A 21,322-nucleotide genomic window follows, 5' to 3' on the forward strand; every position below is an offset into this window, starting at 1 on the left:
GGGAGAAGTTTTTGTGATGAAGGTGATGAGGCACTGGAACGGGTTGCCAAAAGTTGTGGATGCCCCATCTTTGTAGTCACCGAGTATCACTCAGTCCTCTGCTGCCTTGCTTCATAACCTTTTTATAAATTCTGGTGAATCTTTATGTGCTGCATTAGATGAAACAAAAGGTTATCGTGTTTCTGCAGCACTACTTCAGTCTGTAACAAGTAAGGAGTCATCTTGGCCAAGGACACAGAGAGTCTGCTGGTGTGGTGACACTGAGAAATACATATTTTGATGGGCAAGTTGGAGCTGCAGGAAAGAGGCAGAGGAGCTTAGCTGTCATGTGCCATCCATGCTCTGCATTGCCTGGAGCCTGGTAGTGTCTTGGGGAGGAGCAGCCCTAGGACAAGTGACTGCTGGGCACTGTGAGAAGGAAGTTTGGGAACCCAGGGAGAGGCTGAGCACTCTGTTTCCCTGGCACTCTGCAGTGTTTCCAGTATATTTGTCTGTTGTGGGACAACATGCTTTTTGTGAGAGCTGCAGTTGCTTTGGGAGGGCAAGCAGGCCATCTTCATATGGCTTTGATTAAATCCAGCAGCACTTAAGAAAGCTTCAGGCATCTCTTTTTGCATTGCTTGGCAGTACTGGGAAGTGAGGACTTAGAACTTTGCCAGTGATGTTTCGGCAGTGTTGTATAAGAGTAGGAGTCGTGTTGAGAAAGTTGTTAAATGGAAAAGGAACTGGAGGACGAAGGGACAAAAGGTTGTCTGTATGGCTGCCATGTTGATACTCCCCACATGCTGAGCCCTGGTGCAGGCATGGGTCAATACCAGTGCAGATGAAGTCCTACAAAGGTAAAGTAGCCTCCCTTCAGATTTAAGCCATGTGAAGTTAAGGTATGAATTTCCTTGCTTTCTGTACCTTTATACATAAGCTACCACCAAAGATTATTGGCCAGGTTGGATTTGTCCTGTTATTTCTGTCCTTGTAGAGCTGCTGAACAGTGTTCATTTACTGGCTTCAAAAGAACAACAGAAGACCCTCCTGGAGGTACATAACAGGAGTAAGTAACTCCTGTGTTTTGGTTAATGTAGAGCAACAGGGTGATGGAAAATTTGTGATTGAGGCTGGAGTCCGAGGTCTGTGCTGTGGTCTTGTGGACTGAAGCATTTTTTTCATACTTTGAAATGCCTTCAGCCCTTCCTTAATGGGAAAGGAGAAAGGGGAAAATGAGTGAGAAGGAACCACGAATGGATTAGACTTTTCTCAGTTCTTTAAATACAGCTGGCAATGACAGTTCTCTGAATCACCTGCAGAGACTGGGGAAAGCAAACAAGTCTCTCTTTCTCAGTCCAAGGTAAACTGATGTGCTGCATGAGTAAGTTTTCTCACAGTACATAATGAGGTCCAGTTGGCAGGAAGCACATGAGACATTGTCAGGCTGATTCTGTACCTTCCTCTTGCTGGTTTAGTGTTTTGACTAGAGACGTTTCACTATTTCCTTACCTCCCTCAGCTTCCAGATCCTCTCTGGGTTACAGTGTGTCTGAGGATGGTCCCTCATCCACCATGTTCCTTGCTATCCCTGAACAATTGCACAAACAGGATGGGAAAAGTAAAATTACATTAGATGTGGTCACCTTTGCTTCAGTAGTATTATCAGAAAAACTTCTTGTGGTTGCTTAGAATTGTTTCCAGTAAAACATTTCTGTTATCTTTTCTTTGGCATGCAGCAGGCACTTCAAATGCCTGAAGTGAGGTGTTTTTGTAGCCTGCAGAGGTGACTTTTGTCACAGCTCTTGCTCAGTGCTGGCTAAATGTCTTCTGTGTGACTAAGGTACAAAAGCTTTATACAGCCATCAGTGGAAAATATAAAGCCTTTTTTATTATGAAACTATAATGACGATGATGATGATGATGATGAAGAAATGGCAGCAGCCTGGCTCTGACATCATGTGGAATTTGCCCCCTCTGCAAACTAGAAGAAATTGCACAATTTCACTGCTGTGAAGCAGATCTTCAGCAGCACCTCAGGGAGCACAGTAGGGGCACTGTAGGTGATCCCTTCCATCCCATTTACCAACCTCTTTTCTGCCCCTGCATGTCGATGTTATCTTCATTGCACTGGCTGTTGAGGAGGCTTTACTGGATGAACAGTCTTGGTTTGGGGCTCATCATCTCGTCTTTTACTTTGGCTTCCTTCTGTGATGTTGGAGAAGTCCCCTGACAGCCTCATGCCATGTACCTCTGCCATGATGCCAGGGCTAGCAGGAGTGTGTTCAGGGCAGGGACCTAACACCCACCTGATTCTCGCGAGATTGCTTTGGCATCCTTCCTTTTCACCAGCCAGCTCATTAATGGCACTAATGACTATTCTCTCTAATGCTTACAGGATTTGCCAGTTCCCGTATGCCAATGGGAATCGTGTTCTTGCTCCTTGACAGTGCTGTAGTAGAAGCTGATGCTCTGAACAGGTATGTTTGTCACGTTCCTGGTGAGAGGAAGAGGGGCTGCATATGGCCAGGGTGAAATGTGTGCAGGGTTTGCCTGATGGGTGTGGAATGGATCCTGTGGCGCAGACTGCTCTGCAGTGAATAGTTATTTTTTCCATCCAGAGGTTTTGTGAAAACACCCAGGCAGAAGATAAGGTTTGCATTTAGCCTTGCTGACAGCCCTCTGAGGAGAGGGCTGGAAACCAGCATTGCTGCAGAGCAGCCCGTGGGAGGCCATGCTCCTTGCTACCACAGGCACTGCCTTTTCCTTCCCGGAGCACCAGCTGGGGAATCCCGGCCGGGCTCGGGGCTGGGCAGGGGCTGCTGCGCCTCCTGCTCAGCTGCCCTTTGGCTGCTCCCCCGTGGCGCGCGTCCCGAGCGGGGAGGGAGGGAGCTGTGTGCCTGTTCGTATCCAACCATGAACAAATCTGCTGTTGTTTTCTTAATGTATGGCAAGAACAGCCTGTAGCAGCTTATTCCTCCCTGGATAATTACTGCTCTGCTCTGCCACTGATTGCTCTCAGGAGCAGTGGAGTAGTGCCTCCCCTGCGCTGCTCTGTGCATCCTTTTGCCTGAGTTATTTGGTTTGTTATTGCTTTAAGGCATCAGTGCTCAATTGAAAAATCTAATCTGCGCTCTTTGCAGCTGTTTGACATTCTAAGTGCATTGCCTAAGTCAGTTGAAGTCCCTGAGATGCCAAACATGCTTTCAGTGATGCCCCTTGCTATGCTACAAGCAGGTCTGCTTGCATCTCAATTTCAATTTCTGGATTACTTTGAGGAGGGGAAAATATAGGGCTGGGTTGCAGTCTACTGTTGTATTATCTGGAATTGTGTTCACAGCTGATCAGAGGTGTGTGTGCAGCTGGAACTGGAGTGGAATATTTAGCCATCTGTGGTTGCTCGGGGGAGGTCTGAAAAGCAGGTGCATGATCCTGCTGTGGGAGTGTTAATGGGCAAGGAGGGTTGGCCTGGCACACTGAACTGAAACCTTCAGTTTGCCCTAAGAGCAAAAGAAGCTCCTTCTGCAAACATCTATCCCTCATGGATCTCATAAAAATGGCATTGCCTTGCATTTAGCTTGCCTGAATGGCCCATTTGATTGTATAAGGATATAATCGCAACTTGCTGCATAATGCTTTCTTGATCCCTAAAAAGTGAAATGGATTCATTATGGAAAGATATCTTTCTTGAAAACCTGGTTCATCCAGGACTGTCTGGGCAGTGCTGCAGACTGTAGAGGAGTAGCAGTCAGGGTGGAGCTGTTTCCACCTAATTCTCCTGTATTTCCTGGGGTTTATCACAGCAAGCAAGCAAATGTGCCCTCCACTTTGGATGTGAAAGCACAGCTGGTTAGTTGAGCACTGCCTTTGCTTCCCATGCCAGTCTTCTCCTTATGCTTTCCTTTTCTTAATTAATTTTCTGCTGTAAAAGGCCTCTTCTTAGAGGGAAAACCACAATAAGAAGGGAAGCAGCAAAGGTAGGAGTGCCTCCGTTTGCTAGCAAGCTGTTGCAGGTGTGTCTGAGTCAGGAGAGCCAGCACTGAGTCAGTGTCCCAGACTCCTGGTGACTCAGGTGGCAAAATCCCATATCATTCTCTTCTCATGCCTGAATTGCAGTGGATTTCCTGTAACAAACTCTCGCCTTCTGTAGTGACCATGCAGGGAATGCCATCCTCTCCCTCCCAGCTTGGTTCACTGGGGATGCAGGCACAGGGTGGTGGTGGCACTTCTCTTCCTGCCACCACAGGTGGAAAGTTGATTTATCTCAGCATCCTCAACCTTACCTCACTCCTTTCACCAGACACCCCCCCACCCTGTTTTTTGTTAAGATGGGATAAATCACAGGAGTTGCAGCTGCCTATTGAGCTTGAGGAGATTCTTATGCAAATCTGGAGGCTGTGTTCTCCTGGCAGATCTCCTTGCATGCATTATCCACTACTTCATTGTACTGGAAGGAGGTCTATTTTCTGCAACATGGTTTATTTTTAGTCAAGATTTTCCCTAACTGGCAAAAGTTCAGCATTTGCAGTGGGATTTGCAAAAGAAGCAATTTTGCCAAATCCTTGGACTGGGGGAAGGGAGAGGAAATGTTATATTAGCCAGCAAAAAAGCTAAATGCTGACTTTAAAAACAGCTTAGGACACTCTTGTGAGAGCATAAGGGTTGGGTAATGCAAGTTGAGAATGGTGTTGTGTTGCTGCAGTGGATAACTCAGTCTGGGTTACTCTTGCTTTTCCTTTTGATGGCTGCCACAGAGGTTAACCAGCAGTGGGTGGGGAGTGCTGCTCAGGGGCAGGTGGTCAATTAGCCAACCTTTTGACCTGACCCTGAGCAGTGAATTAGCAAAGTCACCTTAACCACAGCATCCATGGGAAAAGTTCTGTCCCTGCAGAGCATTGCGCTGTCCTGTTGAAGCCCTGTTTGGGGCCACTGGAGGCTCGCTGAGGGTTGAGCTTTTTGATGATGTGGAATGTATCATGCCCATGTTTGAGTACCCTTGTCAGATACCCTGAAATGAATAGGGTGGCACATGGGATGTCCTGGGGCAGTGCTGCAGCTGTCCTCTCCTCTCTTCCCCAGCTGCTGCTCCAGGGACAAACTGTCTTCACATGCCTCATTGCTTTCACCAACTGCTTCTAACTACTCTGGGTCTTGTACTGGTTTCTCTATGAGCAGCAACCTTTCAGGGGTGCTAGGATATTTTCTTCTTGGTCTTGCATCTCCTCAGACATTTCCACCACTCCTTTTACAGGGTAATCTTTGTTACCATTCGCTGGTAGTGCTGCAAGCACCAGACATCGGAGAATGACACCAGAGAGTCGATGACTGTGTGCAAAGCCTTTGGTACTTACTCCTCTGGAAAAATGAGAGTTGATTCCACATGTGAGCATGTAAATTATTTGTTTCCTGCTGCAGGTTAGCTCCAGCAGTTTGCTTTATCTTTCTTTTTCTTCCTGCCCCAATTCCCCAACAGACAATTGCATAGCAACTTTGTCATGGTTACATTAAGAAAACAAGGAGAAATACTTCCAATTTTTTTCTGAATGTTTGGAAACCAGAAAAAAAAGAGAGGAAGTAGGAATTTAGGTGTATTCTGCATTTGGAACAAGTGGGTATATGTTGCTTGCAGGTAACAGACCTGCAGGTCTTTGAGAAAGGATTGGGGATGAAACAAAATTTTAAGCACTGTTTCAGTCATTGGGGAGAAGCACCTTGAGAATCAAGGTAGGAGCACTCATCAACTGCCTAGAGCAGTAATCTTCCTGAAGGAATTAATCTAATTTAATCTGATAAAAGAATTTATGCAGTGGGGGAAGTCTCTACCATTTCCTGCCGAGCTTCCTGAGAAGACTAGGAAAAAGTAAGTGCCAAAATGACACTCTTCTCTCCATGGGGGAGAGGGCTTATGTCTTCCTAAGGCCTGTTGTTATCTTTCTGTTAAAAACCATCTGTATTAGCTGGCAAATCAGGATTGTTTTAGCTATTCAATTTTCCCTAGTTCCCTGGGGACTTCCTAGTTGCAAACCTATTTGCAAATCCCCTGTCCATCTGGGATGCAGATGATCTCATGTGCCCCAGTGTTTATAAAGAAGTAGGCCCCATGCTTGCCATACACCTGGTGGCCTGTGGATGTAGAGACTTCATAGGTTTGAAGCTGTTCCTTAGGGAAAGTTTGTGGGTGGTTGGGTTTTGTGGTTTTTCCTTACATTGCTAATTATTTCAGGGAAATTCCTATCTTATTAGTGCTTTCTCCCCAAAAGCAATTCTCTTCCTCTCTGTCTCTTGCCCTCAGAGGCTGGAAAAACACTGATATGTTAGGAAAGCCAGTCTCTGTTTTAAATGGCCTTAAGCATGTCAATATTCAGCCCAAATTCCTCATACAGTGGCTTGCTACAAAATGAGCAGGAATCTCAGGGCACTCCTGGGTCAGCTTTGTTTCTGATGCTCAGGAAGGTTTCGTTCCAGACAGGTGAGTTTGTGGAGAAGGAGATGTCCACCTCGAGTTTTGCGTACTCTGATAGGAAAATATTTTTTCTATCAGTGAATTTTTGCTGATATCATTGAACTATGCTTGAAGTATGTGGGCATATGTTGTAATCTGCTGGCAAAGACACTGAAAATCACTGTCCTGGGTTGGCCCAAAGGTTCATGTAAACTGCTAGTGTCTGAATCAATACCCTGTCTCCAGTGGTGTGACAGGAGCTGCTCTGGAAGGACTTGGATAGAGGCTGAGCAGCCTAATTGAGCATTCCATCTACTCTAGCTTGACCCTGTGCCTTGTGAATGTGCTGAGTTTTAAGGAGGCTGAGAGCTGAACTTGGCTGGCAGCCTCCAGTCCCAGGTCCTGGGGCAGGTGAGGAGCTGCCATGTCTGTGGCTGAGTGCTGGAACCCATGTCTGCATGGGAGGGTGCAGCAGTGGGAATCCCAGCAGTCTCTGGGTTACCTGCAGCACAGAATGGAGCTGACTTCAGATTGCTGTTTTAAAAACCTCTCTTTGGTGCAGGTGAGCAGTTCTGTGGGCATTCCATAGCTTGTGCTTACCCAGCCCTCCCAGCAGGGCTGTGCCAGTGTCCTCAGCTTGGTTTCACAAGCAGAGACCTCATGCAGCCCTCATGGAGGGTCAGCATTTGGTGACTGCCTGAACTGCTGCTTATCCCCAAAGGTGCTTCTGCTCTGCTTTGCTCTGTAATTACTTGCCACACGTTGTGTCCTCCCCAGCAGCTTTCACCATGGTTTTTAAAAGGGAAGATAAGGAACAGTGGACAGATGGACATCTGGGAGGACTGCTGGTAGTGGCAGGGGAGTGGTTTTAGTCCTGGTATTTGCATGCAGCATACTCTCCAGGCAGATCCCACTGTGATTCTTGATGAAGTTTCCCTTTTCTTGGCTGGCTCATTGGAAAACCCTTTTCACTCCAAGTTTTGTTTGGAAAGAGAGACGCCCACACAGATGGCTGCTCTTCAGTTGTCATTCATGTTGGGATTTTTTATGTTCCTTTTTGCATTACCCTCAGGTGAAATCCAGGCTTACCAAAAACACATATCCCAGATCTAGAAAGAAACTAAACAGTAAGAATATTCTGCTTCTTCTCTCTAAGCTGGGGATGCAGTGGGCTATCTCATATTTTATCCCTTCACAAGAGATTGTGTTATTTTTTTCTTTTTGGCTGAGCTTCCTTGTAGTTCACTTGTTAGTTTTCCTCAGAGAAAAGGTACAGCTTTCATTAAGGGTGGTTTTGGCTATATTTTGCTCCTTCCTTGAGATTGTCTGAGTGGTTCCACTTTTTCCAGACAAGTACCAATGCTCTGCTTTTCCAGGCAAGTACCAATGTCCTGCTGGTCTCATCTAATAAGGGTTGGGGTGTTTTTTCCTCCTAAGTGGCTCTCAGAATTGCTGGATTGAGAAATAATTAGTGGTTTTGGGTCTTTGAGATATTGTGGCAGAGAGGAAGGGGAGGAGAACAATAGCATTGCTGGAAAACATGGGTTTGGTATGCTGGTGATTTATGAGACTGAAGTTACAGCCTCTTGCTTGGACCCCTTGCTGGGTTCCAGGATGCTGTGGATGGTGCAGTCCATAACACCTGAGTGGTCTTGCATTGCTCCTGGCCTTTTAGCTGTAGAGAAGAAGAAGAGTTAAGTCACAGCTGGCCACTGTGCTGCTGTGGTTGGACTTCAAGTTCCCTGGAGAGGATGCTGGAGGGTTCCACACCAGGGTGCAGGAAGATGAGGCTGAGAAAAAAGTTAGAAACCTGAAATGGCAAAGGTTTCTGGTAGGTTTCTAGAACTGTGGCTTGCTGTCCATTTCCTTCGTTATTTTTCTAACCTTGCAAAATTGCTGTGGCAGGGCTGGTGGTAGGCTTTGGGAGGCTGGAAAAATGTCAGTACAAGGAGGTGGCTAGTGCTTCCTTCCAAGTGTATTAACTCATTCCTGAAATATGCATTTCTTCTAAAAAAAATTTCTAGGGTAGCTGTTGTTGGACCCTCAGTGGTCATGCTTTGAGTGGAAATGAGACTGTCAAAGGGTTCTTTAGGAGAGCAGGTCCAGGCACATGCATAGCCTTCAATGGTGCTGACAGTGCTGCCCCACATGCTTCCAGACCTCTATGTTGCATGGAGCACACCAAGGAGAAGTGTAGTTCCCCAGGGATTTAGCAGGTTGCATCTCTATCAAAGAGGATATTTTTAAGGGATAGAAATCAATCCTCCACTCCTTGTTTTTTGCCCTGGCATGGTGCCGGCAGCCCAGGTGTGGTGGCTGGGCTTGTCCCGCATCCAGGTGGAAACTGTGGGAGCATTGCAGTGGGGAGGATCAGGGGGTGGAGCCCTGCATGGTGTAAGTGCCAGCAGCTGCCAAAACCCCTGTGCGAGTTTTCTACTCAGTGCAGTTCTGGATTAAACTAAGTAGAAACCAGGCTAATGGGAGCCAGGATAAATGGCTTGACCATGGTGATTTTCTTTTTGGTCTTTATTTCCTAGCATGCAATTGCTGTAATTCTTCTGTGTTACTTTCATAATTTTTGATTTCTGAAAGTATGTTTTCCATTTTTTGTTCTTTTCCTGAGGGTTTTGGGCAGTGTTTTCCAAAGCTATTGTGGTGGGTATTTCCCCTTCTCTCTCAGAAGCAGCTTTCATTTTGGAATGAATAGCTCAGCATTGTTCACATTATATTCCACTTTTATGAGCTTTTTTTCCCCTTTGGACTTTGACAAAAGGGGAAGGCAGTCTCCTAAATACTTCTGAAGTCTTTTGGGTCACTTTGCAGAAAATATTTCTTTCCTGTTACAGAAGGCCTTATATTCAAAAGCTCCGGGCAGGAAAGCTGTTTGCAGCACTCACACTGGAGTTTCTGAAAGCGTGGTTCTTACATAGCTTTTGCTTGGTTTTGGCCAGTTTCAGTTAAGATTGTGCTGAATTCACCTTTGAGCAGGACTTTGTGACCTTGTGGGAGTTAACTTTCATTGAAACATTTCTAGCAACGTAACCAGCCACTACTGGTTTCTACAGAGCATCCCGCTTGTTAAACCTGTTCCACTCTTCCAGACTAATGCCTATTTTCAAACTCCCCCGTTCCCTGCAGAAATACCAGGTTATTAATAGGATCTTTATGCATGTGTTTACCAGGCTTGACATAGCTTTGCACCAAAGTGTCTCTTTATCTACATTGCACTCAAGCTGAACCCTGTGGTCAGCATGGTGTACATCTGCAAACCTCCCTTGGCTTGTTCAGAGCGTGATGACCTGGCTGTGCAAACACTTAAATTTGCTTCCCTAATTTAAAATGAGTTGCAATAAAGAATTTATCCACTCAGGTTCTTATGGAACTAAATATTGTTTATTTGAGATGAGGGTTGATTTGCATTTTTGGGTTTTCCCCCTTCCACTGAAATAGCAGCGAACAGCTTCGGGTAACATCAGCCCTGGTATATGGTACTTGTAGCATAGCAGTGATGTATCTTCTCAGCTGCCAGTCCTTACCATGACCTTGCAACCTTTGCAGTGTGTGATCTGATGCTCAGGAGATGGGTTTCCTGGGTGCTATCTGTCTGAACATGCAATGCCAGGACTTGTTGCAGCTGACCAGCCAAGTTGGATATGCTCTGACAAACAATGTGCTCCTTTGGCTATAGTTCCCCTTTAGATGGTGGGGGAAAAATAGAGGGTGGAGGCAGAGAATGGGGCACATGTAGAGATTAATAACCTCTTCTCAAGTCCTTGTCCTCTTTCATCCTTTGAATTAGCTTTTTTCCACCTAGTGTGACAACAGAATTTTGTAATAAAATCCACATGGAAGAAACCAGTGGTGTATTTTCTAGTCAAAACAGGCTCCATGACATCTGACTATTCAAATGGCAATAGAGAAGTGTTTGGATTAAGAGACTAGAGGCTGAATGCATGTTGAACGAATTAGTTTCTCCCCTTTAATGATGTAATGGTGATGCTGTTAAAGAAATGACAAAGGAAGAACCTTTCTCAGAGCATCTTTTCTGAGTTCGTGTGTATAAACTGCAAACTCAAGTCCTTTTAATCTCAGTTAAAACTGTTGGGGCTTTTTGGGAGATGCTTTTTATTGGTTGGCTTTTGTGGCGGGACAGCAATATGTGCTTGCTCTTGGCAATGGGTTGGTCTCAGAGCAGAGGAGCTTGTCTTCCTTTTTCAGCCCTTGTTCTCCTTTCAAGTCATGCCATGCTGTATCAACCCCTCTGAGGAGATTGGTGATAGATGTGGAGGGATAGTAATTATTTATCTTCAAAACAATGTTGATGTATGAAGTACAAAGAAGACCATTTTCTTCACAACTGTTTGCTTATATTGACCTGGAGTAATATTCCAAGCATGGTGATGATTTTTATTTCCATAGGAAAAGATGCATTTTCTTTCCTTCTTTAATTCAGTTTCCCTTAAGGTTGCTTGAAGCAGCTGTTCCTTTGGCTGTTTTCAGATACCAGCCAAAAATACTGGTGTTCAGCCTTCGGGAGACTTTATGTGTAGGTTAAATGAAGGGGTAATTTACTAAAGGACCTAACGCTGGCACGGCAGCATCCCTTAGGTAGGTGTAGTCATCATTACCTAAAAATGCCTAAGGTACAATAAGAACTTGATTATGCCCCTCCTTGAAAAATCTGGTTAGAATTAGAGGTCAATTTAAAAAATGTGATTTTCAGAAGGACTCATATTTTACATTTTGAATATTATTTGTGAGTGAAAATGCTGTTTCCTTCTCTTTCTGGCACTGAGAGGGAGATCCCTTTCAGGCCTCCGAGGCAAGAGGACTAGTGGACATCTCCATGCTGCGGTAGTGTCTGTCTTTGGCTCCTTTTGCCTGGTGTATTAAAATCCCTGCAGATAGCCTGGGTTGTGTTTAAATTAGCTTATTCTCTACCTTAACTACAAAGCTCTCTTGAATATTTTTTATTGTTAGTGTTGAGAGAGAATGTTTCTGTAAATAGCCTGATGCCAAGGCTATCGGTATGTTAATTGTGAGTAAAAAAAAAAGAAAAAGGAAAGAAGATCTATGGACTATATGCCTGAGATTTCCAGCCTTGGAGGTTTGGCAGGCGTGTTGTGAAAGAGACTCCTGCTTTCCTGATGGAAACCCTTTGAATTAAACTTTTTTTGAGTCAAGGGACTTTGTATGTCTGTGTATGTATGGAAAAGCCTGCAAGCACACTCATCTCTCGGCATCTGTGGAAAAACCAGCTGCTGTGTCTGCCTGTCAGTGTTTGTCCTGGGGATCTGCCCAAAAAACTGTTTTTTCCATTGCTTGAGCAGAATATCAGGCTTGGCACACTTTGTCATGCAAAGCGATACGGATAGGGTAGGCAACTGGCGCAACTTTTAAAGAGCCTGTTATTATAATCTTGCCATAACTCATTAATTGTGCTGTTGAGGTAATGGTAGTGGTATACTAGTCTAGCTAAAAACAGCTCCTATACAAACCAAGGTTCACTTTGGTTCTGTCCTTCCAGTTTGGCATGCTGCAAAGGTACAAGGCAGTTTTGTTCTTCTGTACTTCCTCCCTCATCTATGTATTGGTATCTGTGATAAAATAATCCCATGCTCTTCCTAACCAGGTTGCAAAAGCCGCAAGGATGATGCATGGGAAAACAGACTTGGTGTTAATAATTTAGCAGCTAGATCATAGAATCAGAGTGGTTTGGGTTGGAAGAGACCTTGAACATCATCTCATTCAACTCCCCTGCCATAAGCAGGAACACTTTCTACTAGACCAGGTATAAGATGCCTAATGCTTTCTTAATAGTTGGAGTTGTACACATGAAAATATGATTCATGTATTGATAAGAATACCCTGCCAAAGGTATACGGTGTGGTAAAACTGTTCATATTTATAGATGTAACTGTTTGTAGATGTAGATGTAACTGTTCATATTTAGATGAACAGTTGATGTAACTGTTCGTATTTAAACTTAACTATGAATTTATCTAATGAAGGATTAGATATTGGACTGCACTTGAAAAGTCACAGTGGTTATGCTTACTGAGAACTCTAGAAAACTGCATTGATCTGTAAATTGGTCAATCACCTCCTATTTTTGTGGAAATGTGACCCTAACAATCAGGTAAGTCTTTAGATTAATTTCAGTTACATACCGTTTTCCTTCCAAATCTGGAATTTCAATTTATGAAAGTAATAGAAGAGCAGAGGCTTATTTGATGTTCTTGAAAGGATTTTTGGGATACCATTTGCAGCAGAGAGGCAAGGAGCTGTCAGCTTTTCCCCTTTGCTGCACTTGTCCCCTGGTGTGCTCTTGTCTACAGAGCAGATGCCAGAGGGCACCAGCTCAGTGCAAGCTTTGCACTAAAATGCTCTGCTGGTCTGAGGTAAGTGTAATTGCTGTGTCTCTTTCCTGGGGGCTGAGCTATTCACCTTCTCTGGAAATGAAAAAAATCAGCTATATTAGCAGATAAAAAAAGAGCAATCTGCCAGTCTTCCTAATGCACAGGTCACATCATGCCTGGAGCTGGGCTTTTTGTTAAGAACAGCTCAAATAAGAAAAGCAAGCAAACCTCCGAACAAAACAGAAACCAAAACTAACAAAGGAAGCATCTGCTATTCAGATGAACTGATATAGGTGAGGGAGGAAAAAACAAGTCATCAGAGACTTCCAAAGGCTTGCTGCTTCAGCCAGGAATCTGCAGCTTGGAGATGGCAGGCAGTTTATAGTTTGATGGTGATGCAGATGCTTCTATGGTGCTATCCTAGGCAGAAGCAGGCTGGGTGATGAGAAGTGGCTGATGATGCTGAGCTAGGATGCAGAGACTACAAGGCCAAGACTCTGGTCTTTTTCTGTTCAGAAGAGTTGAGATGTGCCTCTCCAGGACAGCTCTGGTTCTCTTGTGGGCAGGCAGGAAGGAAGGAAGGAAACTTTGTCCCAGCATTGGCCTCTGTTTTCACTTTGCATCTTAAAGTGGAGTGTGGCACTGGTTTGTGGCAGTGCTGAGGGACTTGTTTGGCCACTCTGAATGAGCATCTCTCCATGGCAGCAGGAGAGGAGCCCTGGTCCACAGGGCACTTCAGGCTGAGATGGGTTGGTTCATTTGAAAGTCTGGCACAAGGCAGTGACTGTTTTTATTACCATAGCATTTGGAATGCTGGGTTAAGGATGCATCCCTGCAAGCACAGGAGCAGGAGGATTGTTTGTTCTGGTTACACTCCCAGTTGCCAGAAGCCAAACTGGTTCAAGGTGAGACAAGAAAGAAGAGAAGGGTTGTTGTAGCTGGATGCCAAATACAAAGAGGGGGTGTAATGTGCCCGCAGGCTGCATCGTCGGCACATAAACCTAGTGAACAGGAGAGAGGACAGACTGCTCGTATTGGCACTGCTGTCAGCTCTCATTTTCTCACAGCTGGGGGACCATGAATGCACAGACCCCATTGATGGCATGTCCTGGTTTTAACCTTCTCAGCTGAGGGATTTGTCAGCCCCAAAGCATAACATGTTTGTGTGTGCACCTTTCCAGTAGCAAAGGGTTTCACATCCTTTGCCAAGTGTCCCTTCCAGCCCCAGAGCTGATTAGTGCCATATTGCTTATCTGCACTTCTCTGTGGAGCACACAGAGACAGGCCCACGGTTTCTGTGATCATCACTCTCATTATTACTGTCTGCAACATCCACAGAGCTCAGTTTTTTATTTAATCAGCAACTGGTGAGAGAATCCTCATGAAATTTTGCTAACTTATGATTTTAGTTCCTTAAAATTCTTGGCTTCTTCTAGTCAGAAATGAGTAACCTGATGTGAGAGTACCTCAGTGCTCTTAGTGTGCATGAACACTTGAAGCAGCTGCCTAGGATGGGAAGCACGACAGGAGCACAAAGAATCAGAAGCATTTTGTCAGCCTGGTTGGAAAGTAGCTACAGCAGTGAGCAAACGATTCCTTTTATGTGCACATGCAGTGCCTGACATCCAGGCAGAATGCTGACAAGCTGCTGTGGCTTGGAGGACAAGTTGAACGATCTGGGTAAAGTCCTTAAGATTTCCTGTCTTAAAGCAGAAGTGGCTAAAAAGCCTTCAGAAGAAGAGGCCTGTCTGATTTTGTTGTTCATTTATTCTGGAGGGTTGGTTGCCACAAGGAGAAGGATCTCAGCTCCAGGTTACTGGTTTTGGATCTGCTCCTGGTTCAAGGAGATAGAGGTGTCCTCTGTGTGAGCCATTAACCTGTTTCCTGCACCTTGCATTCATGCATCTTCTGACAGAGAAGCCTTAGAGTCGAGTGGATCAGCTTCCTCCCTGCAATGAATATTTGCACTGTTAATGAAAGATAGTTTTGTTTTGGAAGCAAAAGACACCCAAAGACACCCTGGCAGGTTTGTTTGTGCCAGGTTTTGACTCAGATACTTAGTGAAACAGAGGAACAGCTTTGAAAACAGTGCCCTGGTCCTTCAGCTGCCTGAGGAGAAGTGCAGGAGTAAAGTGGCTTAAAGCTCCTTCAGTTCACAGTGTGCACAGCACCACCTTCCTGTTCCTTGTGACCACACTGATTTTCACAGCCTTCCAGCATCAGCTACCAATTAATGCCTTTTGGAGGGTTTGCTGTGCCTGGGAAAGCTGTGGTGAGATAGGTCATCTTGCTGTGTCTTCCTGGAAGTTTGTCGTGTCTGGTGGTGCAAGAGGTTTGTAAGCATGATCTGCTTATTGCAGCATCTAAGATTGCAGTGGTCTGTGTGGCAGGGATGTCCAAGCAGATAGAGATGCCTCTTGCCCTCAGATTTCCTCTACAAAGTTTGTGGCCCATTAATCATGAGGTTATGTGTCTTTTCCAATGGGCTTATGGTTGTAGATGCTGGATAAATTCTGTGTCACACATTGGGGATCTCCGTTCCAGAGTGTGAGCTGCAGCTTTGAACTTTGAACGCTTGCAGCCTCTGTTTCAGAGTGTCATGTTGTGGAGAAGGCAGGACATGCTGTATCTCACTGCTTGGGGCTCTGCACCAGAGAAAACATTTCCCTCTGAATCCTCTGTCCAGGAAAGATGTTCTCTGCAAGAACAGTTGGAAGTATCTGTGATCCCCTCTTGTTCTGCTCATATTTCAGAGCCCTGTCAGAGACAGTCTCTTAAGATGCCAGGTCAAAGGGTTTAAATGCTGGAGCCCAAACCTTTCTCATCTCTGCTGTAGTGCCTGTGTGTGGTAGCTCAAGAATGGAAGACCTGCCACACTGGCTCCAGCCAAGGTCCAGATTGGCCAGTATCCTTCCCTAGTGACAAACAGAGTGAATCCTCAGGGAAGGAGGAGTCTCAAGATTTAACAGCTGCACTGGTGTTGTCCTCCTGCAGTTTCCATGATACTTTGCAGACTCTTTCTGTAACTCACTCTGAGTAGCACAACATGCCACAGCACAATTCTGGGTCACTTGGAAGTATTGCCTCCTTCTGGTTAACTCTTTTTATCTGCTGTCTCATGGTCTTTCACTGTGAAGAGTTGTTTTTTTGCTTCTAACATGGTTTGTATTACACCAGTGGGTCCTGCAGGTTGTTTTCTTTCTTGCCTCAGTACATAGGTACCTTTTTTTTGTGATGCCCACAGCTTAATAATTCATGATGATCCACTGTCTGCTTTGATTGTGCTACTCTGGAGTCTGAATTCAGGCAAATGCTTTGTGGATGCTTTGGAGGGAATTAGAACTGACCTCTAATTGAAGAGAAGATGGAGTAATGTTAGACTGAGTTGCAAAAGCATTCTGTGCTTCTAGCTGGAAGAGTTTTTGAACATACTGAAGAGAAGGAATTTAGAAACATGCCCACATGACCCCACATCTATTACTCAGCAGGCATTTTTGTTGCACATCTTGCATTTATTTTCTTACTAAAACTTCAGGCAATTTATCAGTGTTGCCATTCTGTAACTGGACACCCCTTTGCACTGTCTGCCTCTCCAGCCAAAAACGAAGTGAGAATGATGTTAGCTAACGACATGATCTCAGCAATTCATCTAGATGAAGACAGAAGTTGGCTGCTCTCTCCATTTATTCGCTTAGTTTAAAGTACTGAAAGCCACAAATGAGCTCGTTTCAGTTTTCCAAATGCTGTGATAAGAAAATAACCAGCCCCATTTTCTAAAATTTTCCAGAGCTGATGTCCATGCACGTAGAAAAATCCAGCACATCCAAAGCCTAACTCACAGGTTCCTATACAAGAGCACCAGTGCTTGAGATGGCTTGATGAAAATAATGATGCATCCAACAAATTGATCATCATGTTCTGCAATAGATAGTACACTTAACAGCAGTCTAACTTCCAGTTTTATCTGTAGGTTTTTCTGATCTCCCATCTGCAAAGATTTGTATTTGAATGTTTATGGATTTCTGTGTTGTGCATATTGCTTGGTATGGACTTTGGGGGCAATGGGAAAACTGTGGCAGCTCTTGCTCCAGGTGAGGTGAGGAAGGGAGCAGCCCAGAAGTTAAGCCTACAGATTTCTACTTCTCTGCTAAGCCTTGTGTTTTTTCTGTGCTGGCCCGTGTTGGAGGACTGGAGATCCATCAACAACAACAGAGTAAAAACTGTGTGGTAACTCGTTCTGGTGAAACTTTCCAGTGTGTCTTGGTTTCTCTTTCCAATGAAATTTCCTTGAAACTCTCTCCCCATCTTCTGGTGCCTGTTCCTGTGTCAGATTGAGAATGGCCTTTTTCCATGGCCAGGGCTCCTAAGCACTAAGATGACTAATTGATGAGTCTGAGCTGAGGAAATAGCTGCCTGCCTGATCAGGTGCTGATGCCTGCCTGGTCACTATGCATTGTTCTTCACCTGTGACCGGAATATGATTGGTGTTTCTTTAGGAATAACAGCAGCAGAACCAGGTAGCTGTCATCTGCTCTCCAAAAAGCATTTTGTTGCTGTTTTCTCTTATGCTACAACAAAGCACTGCAGACTTCTGTCTTTTGCTTCAAATGCAAGTAGCTCCTGAAGAACCTTGTGGCAACACTTCACCAAAATTCTGCTGTTCAAGTTGAGTTCTGCCATGGCCATATCCTTCCCTTGAAGGGAGGAGCAGAGCCTGGACCACAGGTGACAGATGTTACACATTAAACAAGGTGACATGCCACAGTCTGTCTGGCATCAGTGGTCCTGGGAGCTAAACTTTTGTGGGGCTTGGTGTGCCCGTGTGTCCTTTCCACTGTGAGATGAAACTTGGCACAGTCTGGCTTTGCAATGCAGAGTAAAATGCAGTTGGAGAACTTACTGCTGACCCTCTGCCTTTCAGCTGGAGCAGAGCCTGCCGAAGAGAGTGCCAGCCTTTGTCAATCTGAATTCAAGAGGCTGCTGTCCCCCAGGGTGCAGGGGATGGAGAAGCCTTACAGCAGGTTGGGAGCAGGGAGCATCTTTGGCTGTGTGAGTGTTCCGTGCTCACGTGGCAGAGTGTCTGTCAAGGCATGGGTTTACAAACAGAGGAGCTCATTAGTTACGTCAGCCGGATGGTGTGGCAGAAGGCCCGGACTTGGGTACGCCTTTGAGCAGCTACTTGAAGGAGGAGGCAATTGCTGAAACATTCATAAACTTAACTGTGAGCAGACTTCCCAGTTGTCTCATCCTCAGTGGAGACAATGGAGTGCAGCCAGGACCTGCTGTACTCATCCCAGGAGAGATGGCAGGGAACAGCAGGCTCCAGAGGTAATTCTCTTCATTAATTCCCATTAAAAATTTCCGCCTTCAAAAGCCTAAATGTGCAGAGGCCTGCCAGAGCAATACCCTGAGTGGTAGCTTTTCCTATTTTTTTTCCTCTCATCTTGTGAGGTTCATATGGAGGAGAATGCTCTTGGAGACTCAAGAAAAATAGCAACAAAACAGTACTAAACATTGGCTATAAAAAACCTACTTATTTGGTGCATATGTTGAAATGTGACAATGGGGGCATCTCATGCAAGCCCCTTGTTATTTTAGCTTTTACTCTTTGACTCATATGTAAGTTGTAATACTTTTTTTAATATTATTCCCTTATATTTGGAAATAAGAGTACAGTGGCTTAGCTTCCAAACACCTTCATTTTCTGCATGTCTCTCAAGGCAGCCAGGTGTGCTGTACCTGGTTTTATGGCTCTATGTCTCACACAAGCTAGGCTGACCTAGCTGGTTGAGAGCATTTTCCCACACTGTCATCTTGTTTTCCTTTTTAAGTTTTCTCCTGTTTTCCTCCTGAAAAGTAGCAGTGGGTGGTGTGAGGAGCAGAGTCAGGAATTCAAGGATAACTGCTGCACTTGTCCTCAGTTCTCCCTCTCACGTCTCTCACCACAACAGCCTGTGTTAGCAAAGATGACAGTGTGTTAGCCAGAAGAAATACATTTTTGCTGTTTGAGGAATTGGCTAATCATTACATGCCTCAGTTTCCCCGTTTAAGAATGTGTTCTTTAAAACTGCCTGTTTTCTCCCAAGTTTGTATCTCTTTCAAACAGACATGAATTTTGTTATAAGTCCTCTGCAGCAATGCTGTCGTGAATCTGATGCTGCTTCCTCCAGAGAGGCTCAAAGTGCTTCTGTGCATCAATTAGGGAATGGCCTCCCTAACAGGACAGAATTTGAAAGGGGTTCTTTTTGGTTTGTTTTGTTTTGTTTTGTTTTGTTTTTTAAGGTACTTTTGCAGATGTTGTGTTAAAGGCTTCTATATTTAAAACCCTAAATCTTGGAATGTGGCTCCATAACAGTATGTAGTGGGATGTGGAAAAAGTCTGCTAAAATTGTATATGAGGAATAGTGAAACAGTTAGGTCATGTTAAAGTTGTTAGACTTTCTGGTGCTACTGCATGCCTTTTGGGTTTTTTTTAAATGAATGTTTTTCTTTTTAAAAATACAAATAATGGACCTTACATTTCAGACAAATGTCCCTTTTTTAGGATGGTGATATTTTTCCTAGTAAATGGCTTTTTAGTGGGAGCTGCCTTGCTCTTTCCATCTGATCTCTGTGCCCACATCTCTGAATGTTTCCATAGCAGAAAGGAAGAGGATTATGGTGCCAGCAGGCAAACTTCAAAAGCTGCAGTGCAGGGAAGTTCACAGTTCTGAGGCATTTGGAATGAGCAAGAAATAAAACAACACCAAAACCCCTTAAACTTTTACTGCAAATCAAAAATAACAGAAAAACTTGCTTCTTGGTTCCTGTAGTCCATGTCATGCTGAAGTACTGAAATGGAATAATTCTGTCATCCCCTAAAACAAACCTGAGATGTTTAGGAGCACCCAGTAGCTTTTAAAGGAAATACGATGTTTTATCCGTTGAATGCTGCAGTCGTGCTGTTACGCTTGATGACTTAAAATGGGACTTTTGGGTGCTGTTTAGATGCAGGACACAGGTAATGGCTCTCATTGCATGTGGGGACATTGACTGTGTTTGTCACAAACACAATGACTGGTGTTTGTCACACCACAGACCTGAGTGGTACCCGGTAGTTGTGCTCACCCCTTTGCCCAGCATCTAACTCCAGCCATCCTGGTGGAGCTGAGTTTGGATTAGGCAACATTTTGCTATCCAAGCCTTCTAAGAGCCTATTGAGAGGGAAGGGGAATGGCTTTTCTTTCCAAGAGCAGCTGAATGCAGTGCCCTAGTTACCATGGTTTTTAAATGGAGTACTTCAGAGGATGTACAAAAGCATCTTTAGTACTTGCAGTACAAGGAGAATGAAAGGACCTAGATTGTGTCAGCAGTGTAGCAGAGGCTTAAGTGAGTATCATTCATTTATTGTTAGAAGATGACCCAATTTGGATTGTATTTATGGAGTTGGAGGGGAGAATGGACCTGTTTCAGATTACTTTTGAGCTTTAAATGTACTTACAGGCTTTGTGTAGGAATTGCATTGGCTCCTGCTGGGTAAACAGAGCCTTTCCCCATGAGGAAGCAACATGAGGGTGTTCCCCATGTAGAGGAGCAGTGATGCATCCTGGCTTGTCTTGTGCTGCCAAAATGGGTTGATTAATGCCACATCTCTCCACATGGCAATGTACTGGATGGGGAAAAAAATGAGTTGTCAGACGGAACCTGCCCAGTTGATTTTTATTTATTTTTATTGCATTTTCCTGCAAGAATTTTAAAGCCCCCAGTTACTATATAATTTTCTGGCTAGTTCCAGCTAAGCAGATCCTTAGCTGAAGGCTGTGGCCCTGCAAAGGACTGGTGAAGGTAATAGGTTGTGAAGTCTGCACACAGTGAGATGCTTCTTCTGGTTGGGTTTCACCTCCCCCCCTTCCCCCTTCCTGTAAAACAGTGGGTGGTCTGTTTTATATGCCACCTGTCATGATTCATTGGCTCCTTCTTTTTACCTGGCTGTGATGGCAATATCTGCATCTCCTCCTGGGAGTCTCCTACTGTTCTTTAAACAGTTTAGGTACTGCTGAGAGGAACATGTCATCTGCAGATCCTGTGAAGGATGTAATTTCTTAAATTTTTTTTTTTCTCCTGCATGGGTTCCTGTAGTCATTACATTAAACTCAACCCTGATGATGCAAACTGCTTTCAGAAGAGTCCAGCAGAAGCTGCTGTGCTTAAACCCATCTGCAAATTTGAGAGGGGGAAGTGAGAAGATGAGCATGGAAAACTCACAAGGAACAGAAGCTTGGTAAAGCTCGGCTTTTTCAGCAAACACTACAAGTTAGTTCAGATGGACCTTGTGTGAAGAGCAGTGGAAATTTGAGTTGCACTGTCAATTCATTAGCAGCATTCACATTCATTTCAGTGGAGCCAGGGTTGCAATCTCCCACTAAGTGATGCTTTAAGTCTGGAGGGGCACATCTGGCTCACATCCTCTGCAGCCTGCTGTTAAAGGGAGCCCTTTCCCCATGGAGAGCGGGAGAAATGCATCCATCCCTTCCTCCAGCTGTCCCAGCCAGCTACAGCCTGCT

The 21,322-nt window shown here is 44.7% G+C and overlaps 1 protein-coding gene across 2 annotated transcripts in view; it reads left to right on the top strand.

Annotated features, from left to right (window-relative positions):
* Positions 1–21,322, top strand: part of LOC102041554 (USP6 N-terminal-like protein) — an 86,467-nt gene that overhangs the window by 20,880 nt on the left and 44,265 nt on the right. The window contains exon 2 of one of the 2 annotated variants that reach the window (XM_031055724.1): positions 2,377–2,458. The exons of the other annotated variant lie outside the window; for it this stretch is intronic. The gene's annotated coding sequence lies outside the window, so the exon portion shown is untranslated. The remainder of the gene's footprint in view (positions 1–2,376; positions 2,459–21,322) is intronic. 2 annotated transcript variants of the gene reach the window in all.

The sequence above is a fragment of the Geospiza fortis genome, unplaced genomic scaffold (genome assembly GCF_000277835.1).
Source record: "Geospiza fortis unplaced genomic scaffold, GeoFor_1.0 scaffold66, whole genome shotgun sequence".
NCBI classification, from domain to species: Eukaryota; Metazoa; Chordata; class Aves; order Passeriformes; family Thraupidae; genus Geospiza; species Geospiza fortis.